The 11827-nt window shown below is 45.0% G+C and overlaps 1 protein-coding gene across 1 annotated transcript in view; it reads left to right on the top strand.

Annotated features, from left to right (window-relative positions):
- LOC107123873 (chromosome unknown open reading frame, human C15orf52) overlaps positions 1 to 11827 on the top strand; it is a 132865-nt gene that overhangs the window by 120441 nt on the left and 597 nt on the right. The window lies entirely within an intron of this gene.

Below are 11827 nucleotides of genomic sequence, written 5' to 3'. Positions count from 1 at the left end.
CTGCCCAGAGCCTCTTTCTAGAGGCTGTTGTGTTTATTTCCACAATGGGCCTTTTTCCTAGTAATATCATAAAACAGTTTTCAGTTTCAGTTTGATTCAGTTTAATTGCTGACCACTGAGCAATGGGCCTAGAAGATGGTCAAACCACTCGTGCAGCAAGCAGCCTTTCTGGAGGAAGTGCTGCAAACACACGTGAAAAGTGCCCAATATAGAAATTCTAGAAATGCCTATGGTCATGATAAGATGTTGGCCTTTAAATTCAATTCACTTTCCCTTCCGCCAGCTTTACTCAGTAATCTTGAAAAACGTGCTGGCTGTTTATGAAAAAAAATGTTTATAAGTCCCATGTCTACGTAATACCCACAGCCTGTACAAAGTCCTCAATCCAAGTGCTGTCCCTGCTTTAGCAAATTCCTTTTTTGAGTTTTAAGAGCATAAAATGACTTGTAAATCAGTGGAATGCCTTCCAAAGTAATACAAGATCTTGAGAACTCAGGATTTCTCATGACAGTCTGGCTTCCAATAAAAATTCCAAGAAATTGTCCAGGCACCAGAGCAGGAATCTGTTTCCTTTCACTCCCACTCATACCCTTCTGTGATACAGAGCAGAGGAATCCCAGATCCAGCTACCCTAAGTTTCCTTCTGCCGACCCAGAGCAACAAAGGACAAGAGGGCCTAATCCCTCTTATGACACAAACAATAACCATAACAAGGGCCCCTTCACACATCACCTTCCATGCACAAAACAGGATGCAACATACGTGTGCTGATCTCCCAAACATGAATTTCTTCCTCTGGGCACACCCACTGGGGAGCAGTGTTTGGCCATGACTCAAACAGGGATCACATAGACCATCTTTAGGAAGATATGATTCTTAAATGCAGGGGCCTTCCTTGTATAAATGTGTAAAAATAGTTACATCTTCAGCATTTTCCAAATCATGCCCCCAAAGGTCAAAATCATGCAACAAACGTCGAAAAAGCAACTCTACACATTTTGGTCCCAGGCCACAGAAAGTCAGTTATGCTTAAGTCCCAGTCACAAGTAATTTGACCCACTGATTTCAGTGGTACTTTATCACAATGCCCTATTTTCTGGACTGGTGCCCCTTAGCCAAAGAAGGTCTTATTTCTTACCCTGTGGACAAAGTGTTACCTCCCAGCACCCAGCCTCCTGTAGCCCTCTCCGTAGCAGCAGAAATAACTGAATTTGTCAATTATAATGGTCTGAGTGATAGATATACACCCAATTGCTGGCTAAATTATCAGAATAGTGAGCAATTCGCTCACCATAGGTGAAGTTCACAAGTTCCATTCCCATTACCCACATGTGCAAATAGACACAAGAAAAAAAAATAAAAGTCTCAGGGCACATGAGTTTTAAGCAGAAATCTCTCAATGTATTTTTGTACCTTAAAAATATTTTTTTAAAAAATATACAGAACTTCTGAATACAGACATAGCTTACATGGCTGAATTAGATATAGACAACATTACAGCATGTTTACAAATTTAAATTTAGAACTATTTAAGTTTGACGTTCAGTGACCCTCATACAGTCTGCTAATGGCTTCTCAGTTCAACATGGAAACAATTTTGCCAGCATTTTAATTTTGTTCTTTCTGAGGATTTGACCATTAAGAATATAATGTCTGCCTAGAAGCTTTAACCATACAACATTTTAAAAAAATTACTGGAAATCCCTCTAAGGGCACATATTTTGCTATGTAGTTGAATTCATAAAACAGAGGATGTGTGGATTTTTTAATGTATTTGTTTAAAACATATCAGGGCTGCTTCTCCACACATTGCGGGTGCATGTTTTCTCCTCAAAAGCCACTGGACTACCCCCACATCCTGCCCATCAGAGCCCTCAATTGTAAAATACCTGGGTTTTTGGTTTTTTTAGTTTGTCATTATCAGTCCCCGGATTCTGTCAGACAAAAGCAGTAGAACACTTCCTTTAAAAAGGCAAGGGGGGGGGGAAGTGGCCCCAGAGCATCTATTCAGACATACCAGATTATTTCTGGGGTTTAGAAGGGTAACAAGCTGCTGTTGGTGCCCAAAGGGAATCCGATACCAAATTCCCATCTACTGCTGCACAGTGGATATTGGGCTACTTTATACATTAGAATTCCTTAGCAAGAAAGCAATCTCCTTGAAGGAAAGACGCAAGCCACCCTGTAGTGCGGACCCACAGTGAGAAGCGGGTTGCTGTTGTTGTTTACTGCCGCAAATTCACAGATCAGGTAACTGCTGTACACTCATGCCTGCCTGATCAGTCTGCACAGCATTTCAACAATTAGAGGGCATGTGCTCCAGAGGGGCAGCCATATTAGTCTGTGGCAGCAAAAAAACAACAGAGAATCTTGTAGCACCTTAAAAACTAGCAAACACATTGGAGCATAAGCTCTCACTCACACGTCAACTCTGGCTCACGAAAACATATCCTGTGATACATTTGTTAGTATGCCCCGAGATTCAAAGTGCTTTTTTTCCTTCATGAAGACTGATATCCGGGGGGGGGGGGATTTTTACTGTATGAAGCAACCCTTTCTAAAGATCCAAGACGTCACTATTATCAAAATGGTCAGACTTCTCTTAAACTGATCTGGACAAGTAAACATCATGATCTGCATGTGGTGGTGGGGGCAGTTAACACAAGCCTGAATACCACCTATGCCTAGGCAGTGGCTTTTAACCTTTCTAATCATGCTCTGCTCTTCGACAAAATCATGAATGGTGGCAATTTGTACACCAACGTATTCTAGTTAGAAAAAGAATAGCTTAAAAGGAAAAGATTAGGCTTCTGATGGCAATTTAAGAGAAGCTAGGCATAAACTCTATGGAAGCCATAGCCCCAAGGTTTCCTTGATAAACTGCACATCTGAAGGCGAATGTATCACAGGGTCATTGCTCCACCAGTCTGAGCACCGGTCTACAGCTGGAACTACTTCTAGAAGTACCAGACGAAGGTCTGCACTTGCAGTGATGGTAGGTTCTTCAGTTGAGTTCAGTTTCCATATTCCTGATGCTCTAGCAGTAGTTCCAAGAATACCTAAGGAATCAGCATGAAAGCAGCAGAAGGATAGTTCTGGGGTTCCCAGACACAGACCAAAGACTTGCTGCTTCCATGCTCTCTTATGAGAACACCATTTGCACTGGGAAGGATGAAATCAATACAGACTGGGGACGGCAACATTAAGGAGGGCGTACCTAAGCACTGAAATCAATAGGATTTGCACCCAAGATTTAGGATTGGCCTATATGAGTAATTACAACATGCAGTGGAAACAGAAGGGAAGCGATTTCATGAGTGCAGAATCAGACATCTTTAGTCTAGGCATGAATTCTCCAAAGGTTAACCCTCTGGTGAAGTACAGCCATAAAGCCTGAGTGTACATGAGAACAGTAAAACCTCAGGAATAAATTTCTGTTTACAGCAGAAAATGAAACCTAGCATTTCTGCTTAAAATATAGAAATTGGTGTTTAACAAAATATATGCTAAGCAGGGAATAATAAAGCTGAGGGGCAAATCAGCTCTACCACCTGCAGCTTCTGCAAGTGGTATTCCTTTCTGCCCCAGGTTAGTCGTGACTATCAAAGCAAGGTTTTCCCAATAGCCCTTTAAAAACATCATTCAGCAATCTGTGTGTCTGTGTGTGTGTATACAGAATATGGATTATATAGCTTCTCTCTAAGCATTAACTAAGTGTATACAAAGAATCTATACACAAGAATACAAAGGAAATGCATCTGGGTACATTTCAGCTAGGCTGACATACCTGAGCTCCATTCCACGTGGCTCCCCCCCCCCCATAATAATTTACTGATTAATAAAGCGCATTTGTAGAAACTAAAATTATCACAGTTTTTCCCCCTCCGTGCTTGAGTCCCATAGCCGGGGAAGCCAATGGACAGGACGAGAAGAAATGCGTCTCCAGTCTCCTGGCGTTCCACAGTCCAGAGCTGGGCGGTCTGCGTCCCAGGAAGCAAGGCGAGGAAGAGGGACAACCGCCGGGGTCCTTGCTTGCCCTATTGGCCGCGGCGATCTGGCTCGGGTGTTCTCCCCCTCGGTCTCTCCTCGGCGGCCAGCAGCTCGGACGCCCCTCGGGGTGGGCTGTTGTGCCTCCGGCCTCCCGGGCCGGTTCGGTCGCTACTGCACGTTGGGGCGGGGCTTGGCGTCGGGCGTCGGGATGGGTCCTTCTTCCGTCGCCGGCGTCTGCCCGGAGTCGAGGCCGGGCGTCATGGGGCCGGGGGCCGGGTTGGCCGACCCGGGGGGCTGCGGCTGCGTGTGCTGCTGGCCGCCGCCCCGCACCGGCTGCCAGATGAGGCTGTAGTAGACGGCCAGGACGATGGCGGCCAGCGAGACGGAGAGGACGTAGGCCAGCACGGTGGCCAGGCGCACCCACTTCTTGTTGGTCTTGGCCGCCATGCGCGCCTTCTTGTCCCCGGTGTAGGTGGCCGGCTTGCCCCGCTCCCCCGCCGCCGCGCAGTAAGGCGGAGGAAAAGGCGGCTCCTCGGCAGCTGCACCGGCAAGGCGCGGCGAAGAAAGCCAAGGGGAGCGCGGTGGCGGTGGCCGGCCGGCCGGCCTGCCTGCCTGCCTGCCTGCCCGGAGCTCGGGGACGTGCCTGGTCCTCTCCTCCTCTTCCGCGGATCTCGCTCGCACAAGCGGCGGCTCCACGACGCGAAACGCCCGGCAGGGAGGAGAGAAGGGACGGGCAGGGCAGGCGGGTGGGTGTTAAAGGGGCAACGCAGAGCGATCTGACGGCGCAGGCGGTGGGAGAGGAGAAGGCAGCGTGCCTTAAAAAGGCGATGGAGAGGGAGACCAGGGAGAGGACCACCGCCGGAGTCGAGTCCCGGCCCTGTGCCCTGGCGCGCTGCCGAGCACCAGGGCTTTTGCACGGCGACAGGGGGGGCTTCAAAGGATTCGCGGCATCGTCGTCTCTCTTCCTACAGGATCCATCGCCGCTAATATAAGAGCGGTGGTGGTGTTAAAAGTAGGAGACTGCAGTTGATTCCCAGTCCCTTATTTAGGGGTGCAGAGATTTTTAATTGTCATCAGCATTTACGGCTGGATTGGAGAAGTAAGAACTAGCAACTTCTCGAGAAGAGATTTGGGTGGGGTGAAACGAATGAAAGAGACAACGTAAAACGGCAGTTTTGTGTCCATAATTTAGCACTAGATCCTATCAAACCTAAGGTTGCTTATTTCCCAGTAAACATGCAGAAGTCTAAGCTGAGAGTTGCTCCAAAATCCTAAATATTCTCTGGGGGAGTCTGTTTCAGACATTACTTTCTCCTAGTGTTATCATGCCTTCATAGGAAATGACAGGGGAACTCATCTCCTGGTACTCTCAAAGTTTGTGAATTGGAACCGGGTCAGGCACTTAACAGGTTAACAAGTAGGAAAAGCAGATGTGCCAGCTAGGTAGTTCTTCAGAACTGAATTGATATTTTGTCAGGGATGAACTCCAGGAATTGCTTAGGGTCCCTGCAAGTCACATTTGTGCCTCCTACTTCACATGAGAGTCACTTCTGTCTTCTCTGGTTTGATAGAGAGCTTTTACCAGTATTTGACCAGACATTACAAAGATTGCCCAGGTAAGGGCATTTATCAAGCTCTTTCCTAGTCCTAACTGTAAGATGCCCTGACCTGCTATGCAGAGGCAGGCACTGGCAAACCCCCTCCACTCATCTCTTGCCTTGAGAAGCCAACAAATGCAATTTGATGACACTTGACACACACGCAAAGGGGGGGGGGGTTATATCCAAAATGGAAAATGAGCAAATAGACATCATGATTGCTTAATGAGAAAACGTTTAATATACTTTATCGGCTTTTGCTGTTACTAGAAAAGTTTAATGGATATGTCACCCATATATATGATGAAAATGGTATGCTTAGTGGAAATTAACACATAATCTTGTACATAGGCATGGTTAAATGTCAGAATGCAGTATTTTGTATCTTGATCTAAAAGAGCAAAAATCTGGGCAATATAGGATGTATGTTCTAGAAAACCATCACTGATTAAGGTGATGTAAATACTGCTAGTTGGACTGATATGATAGAGGGCTCCATAAGTAATCGTGACAAAATCACAATTCACAGTAAGTAATATAATAGGAAGTAAGACAGAAGATATATTACTCAGTGTTTCCATTGCTCATTCTTCTGGAGACAGGAAACAGAGGTAGGGAAAAGTGCTTGGGAGGGACTTCCGTAGCACTATCCCATTTGGCATTAAAAGAATATCAGTACCATTTGTGTCAATATGAAAGAAAATGTCCTTAATATATTATGTGGGTGATTTCTAACAACAGCTATAGATATTTTAGTCCAGTTTAATTTAATTAAGCAAACTCCGGAGGGTGACGGAAGACAGGAGGGCCTGGTGTGATGTGGTCCATGGGGGGTCGCGAAGAGTCGGGCTCAACTCTGTGACTGAACAACAACAATTTATTGATACACACACACAACCTTTCCCACTCTTAATTAAATAAAAAGTTAATATAAAATGTGAAATACAAATGGTGACTTGGATTTTATAAACTGTCTCATCATAGAGGTATAGTACTAAAACAGATTAATATAGTACAATATTCAGTATTCTATGTGAGATTCTTTGATGGTTTTGTGAGGATTATGAAATGGCACTGTGAGAAATTAACATTGTTCTCCGATTGCTGAGATCTGATGAAGTGTGCATGCACACAAAAACTTATACTCAGAATTAAAGTTTGTTCAACTTAAAGGAGCGACTGGACTCAAACTTTGTTCTATTGCTTCAGACCAACATGGCTACCCAACTGAATTGATCTCCTAAAATAGTTATCATTAAAAGTATGCATAGCAGTAACTGATTATCTATAGAAGGCTGGATTACCCAAATGTGCCCTGTAAAACGTTTATCTAAATTTACTGTATTGGTAATTACAGATGGGAGCTAAAGGACAGAAATATATGTAGAAGTGTGATGATCATGATAAGACACATCTAAATCACTCAGAAGTCCCAAATGGATTTCGGGAAGCATAATCACCCTTATAGACACAAACATTTTAAATTGTTTTCTACATTTTTAAGACCATTACATTGTTCTTTCTGAAGCAATATTTCTTTTGAAAGAAACTGTTTTCTTTGAGTCCAGTGGCACCTTTAAGACCAACAAAGTTTAGTTCAAGGTAGAAGCTTCTGCATGTGTGTACACTTCCTCAGATAACAGTGTGTTTGCATACGAAAGCTTATACCTTGAATTAAACTTTGTTGGTCTTAAAGGTGCCAGTGGACTTGAACTTTGTTTTGCTGCTTCAGACCAACATGGCTACCCCACCTGAATCTGTTTTCTTTCTTGTAAAATATAAAGGCATTTGAGGCTGCCATAGCCTTGTGCTGATGATCTTTGCCCAGGTATGGGTCCCTGTGTACTTGCTTCATTAGGCCTTGTAGTTGTTTACCTGATTGCTTTTCTGCAGGGGATGGAGAGGCAGGTTGAGAACGCTTCATCCTGTACTGAGTTATTCTTTCTCTCTTACATCACTTCCACCACTGAACAACTGTGTCAACAAACCAGAGGCTGAAATATTTTTTGCCTTTTTTGACATTTGTTGTGCCTTAGATCTTTGGGAAAGGCAGGATAAGATATTTTACATCAAACAGAAATAAAATAATTTTTGAAGTCTTACAGTGCAGTCCTGAACAGAATTACTCCCTTTCTAAGGCTGCGGGCACACGGGCAGGAAAAGGCGGGGGGGGGGGAGCGTGGCTGTTTGCCCTGGGGCTAAAAACCACGCATTTGCACGAGCAGACCTACCGTGGAGGTCCTGTGGTAGGGGGGAGGTGCCAATCACTCCACAGTCCTGTGGCGTGGCAAAGAAGCAGGGCGTGGGGCAAACGAGGTTGGGGTTGTTTTTAAACTCAAATGTGCGCATGCTCCCTTGGGTGCTTGTGCGCATCCGTGGAGACTTTGCAAAAAAAACCCACCTTTTTGCGAGGGGACATGGGCGGGCGCTGGAACTACCACCGGAAACGCGATCAGACGCCCACCCTTGCCCCACGTTTTTTTACTGCGCATCTTCCGCGGGAAGCCTCGGGTTCGCCACAGGAGCTCGACACTTCCCAGATGTGGCGGTGAGATTGCGCCCAAAAATCCGCCTATCTTCCGTCCCTCTAGCGTGCCTTATGCTCCGTGTGACCGCAGCCTAAGATGATCAAAGTCAAGCAGCCTCTTTACTTACTGATACAACATGTATGGACATACCTCAAAACCTTACAGATTTCAGTGCACATCCAACCCCCTAAGGAGTACATTCTGCCCTGTCAGTTGCCACCCAAAAGCCAGAGGTTGCTTATGGAAAGAGGTGTTCTTAGGACCACATGACTGGTAGCAGCCCTTTGAGGGCTTACATGGGACTGGCCCTCCTGAAAGTGGCCCTCCAGTAAAACTAGCTCCTACAGAGGGCCCTGTGTATCCTCTGTTCTACACAGCTGCCAAATACCCCTCACTTTAAGGAACTGGCCCTTATTCCAGATAGTACACAGTGGGTGTCCATTTCATGTTACTGTAAGTGGTAATGAATGCTCTGTATTTCAGTGGTTAAAATTCTGCAACATTTCCTGGTTTGAAATGGTCAAGCTGATAAGCCTAATCAACACACAGATGGTCAGTGGATGGGGTTTTTTTTAATAAGGAAGTGAAGAAAGTAGGGATAAAGGAAGGGATTCTTACTAGCAGGGGTGGACAGGCCATTTAAATTACAGGGAAATTCCCTGGTGTGCCACTGCCTTAGAGGACCACCGGTAACAATGAGCAAACAGAGCCAAGCCCCAGCAACTCTGCCAGTGCCTCAGGGGCCACTTTGCTCAGACCTGGCAGTGTCAAATCACTAACTGCAGCCTCCTGTACCACAATCAGTTTGTGGGAAAACTCAGTGGGGTGAGCCAGCATTCATGCTACAGAGGAGCCAACCAGCTTGGTTTCCTCCAGGGCCATTTTCACTTCCCAATTCACCCCTGCTCCTCAGTCTCCCGACACTGTGGTTTCATATAATTTTATTATTTCACACACAGTAATGATCAGATTTGGAATTACAGTTCCATAATTTTTTTTAAAACCTGGCTGCCTAAAACAGTCATTGCTCACATTTGTAAGGATTCAACCTTCGTGTTAAAAATGTCTACATAAATAAATACATAAGGGAAATGCCCCTTAAAAAGAGGGGTATTCATGCTAATATGCATGTACGTGTGTTACAAAAAACTAGAACGTAACTGGATCAGAATGTCAGTGAGCAGTGAGAAGGTTAGCTCGGTAAAATTATAATAATTTGCATAGCAATCCCCGCCCAGCCAGCCTCCAGTTCCTGCCTTCCTTCTCTGATTAATCCTGACTTTTTCCTGACTGGCTACTGGGAAGGAAGGCTTTGTTAAATTGGGGAAATCTTCCGGTTCCCAGGAGTCCAGCAAATCCGTCTTAAGTGGGCAATGCTAATAAAAGGGGAGGGGGGAAGAGCAGCACACTCATGAGGCACAGTCAGACAGCAAGATAAGATCTGCTGTTGGAATCCCTAACATCAGTGGGATGAAACTGACCTCCCACTGGTGCTGTTCACTGAAGGACTTCTCTGTTGCTTGGTTGTTGCTCAGCTACTGCTGCAAAACCTGGAGGAGTCAAGTAGACAGTGCCCTTGATGTTAGGCTACAGCAGGTGTGGGAGTCACTGGTAGAGAAGTTCTGTATGGTAGAGTCCTGCTATACGCACATAGACTTGTTTTAGAAGCAATCATACAGAGGATGAATATCTGCCCCACTTTATACTGAAAAGCAGGCTCATGTGAAGGTCAAAGCACAATACTTTGTATTTTACCTTTTATTCATCGACAAGGATGCAGCCCTTGAAACCCATGTGTTGCTATTGACTCCAGCAAACGTGGATTGCAAATCCTTTTCTGTAATTTGTTCACAAGATGAGTTGCAGAGATTGCGATGTCCTCAGAAACAGCAAAGGACTTGGATGGAAACGCTATCTCCTAAATTAGGACACATTTTGAAAACCAAAGTTAATTATTAATTTGTTTGTTTATTTGTTTATGCAAATCAGAGGGTTCACTTGGGCTTGCAGAACCCTCAACAGTAGCCTTGGCTGGTCCTATTGTGCAGTTCTGAATTCAAGATGGCGGTACTATGCAGTAAAGTTATACAGAACCTCCTACTGAATTAAGAGACTATGTGGTTATGCAGCTTTTGTTGTTGTTCAGTCGCACAGTCGAGTCTGACTCTTCGCGACCCCATGGACCAGATCCCGCCAGGCCCTCCTGTCCTCCGCCGTCCTCTGAAATTTGCTCAATTTCATGTTCATTGCATCTATGACACTGTCTAACCATCTCATCCTTTGCCGTCCCCGTCTTCTTTGACCTTCAATCTTTCCCAGCATCAGGGTCTTCTCCAGTAAGTGCTCCCTTCTCATTTGGTGGCCAACGTATTTGAGCTTCAGTTTCATTATCTGGCCTTCCAGGGAACAGTCAGGGTTGATTTCTTTTAGGATTGACTGATTTGATCTTCTTGCAGTCCAAGGGACTCTCAAGAGTTTTCTCCAGCACCATAGTTCAAAAGAATCTATTCTTCGGCGCTCAGGCTTCCTTATAGTCCAACTCTCGCAGCCATACAAGACTACTGGGAATACCATTGCTTTGACCATGCGGACTTTTGTTGGCAGGGTAATGTCTCTACTTTTTATCATGCTGTTTAGATTCGCCATCGCTTTTCTCCCAAGGAGCAGGCGTCTTTTAATTTCATGGCTGCAGTCACAGTCTGTGGTGATCTGGGATCCCAGGAATGTGAAGTCTGTCACTACTTCCACGACTTCCCCTTCTATTTGCCAAGGAGTGATGGGGCCGGATGCCATGATCTTAGTTTTTTTGATGTTGAGCTTCAAGCCCACTTTTGCGCACTCCTCTTTCACCCTGAGCAAGAGGCTCTTTAGGTCCTCTTCACTTTCTGCCATTAGAGTGGTATCATCTGCATATCTGAGGTTGTTGATCTTTTCCCCAGCAATCTTAATTCCCGCTTATGATTCATCCAGGCCAGCATTTCGCATGATGTACTCTGCATATATATTAAATAAGTAAGGTGACAATATACATCCTTGTCGTACTCCTTTTCCTATGCGAAACCAATCAGTTGTTCCATATCCGGTTCTAAATGTCGCTTCTTGACCCTTATACAGGTTTCTCAAGAGACATGTGAGGTGGTCTGGTACTCCCATCTCTTTAAGGACCTGCCATAGTTCATTGTGATCCACACAGTCAAAAGCTTTAGCATAGTCAATGAAGCAGAAGTAGATGTTTTTCTGGTACTCTGCTACTGGATTCAAATCTAGCTGTTCTGCTGTAGACTGACACAGCTACCCTCTGAAATCATTTATTCTACATGGTTATGTTCACCCAACCAGGCCTGTTGTCGGGCCAGTAGGTGATTGGCTTAAGGAGCTGTCCAGGGTCCCACAAGGAACCCCAATGGCAGCAGTTTGTAACAAAAGGTGTACTAAACAAGACACAAACAAAAAACTCAGGGACAAATCAGCAGTTCCAAGTGCAGCTCAACTTTTAAAATCCTTTACTCTAGGCTAGATGAGACATTCAGAGCCAGCTTCCCATAATAGGATTGTAATACTTCCCCTCCATATGAACATTCTATTTATTTATTTATTTATTGTTTCTATTTGTATCCCGCCTTGCCGGACACGCTGGCTCAACATAAAAGGGGTGCTGCGATTGGAAGATCAGACCAGACCAGCATTTTGCCATTCAAACAATGGCCATCA

The sequence above is a fragment of the Gekko japonicus genome, unplaced genomic scaffold (assembly GCF_001447785.1).
Source record: "Gekko japonicus isolate JY-2015 unplaced genomic scaffold, Gekko_japonicus_V1.1 scaffold1077, whole genome shotgun sequence".
NCBI lineage: Eukaryota > Metazoa > Chordata > Lepidosauria > Squamata > Gekkonidae > Gekko > Gekko japonicus.
This window is presented reverse-complemented; position numbering and strand designations above follow the sequence as displayed.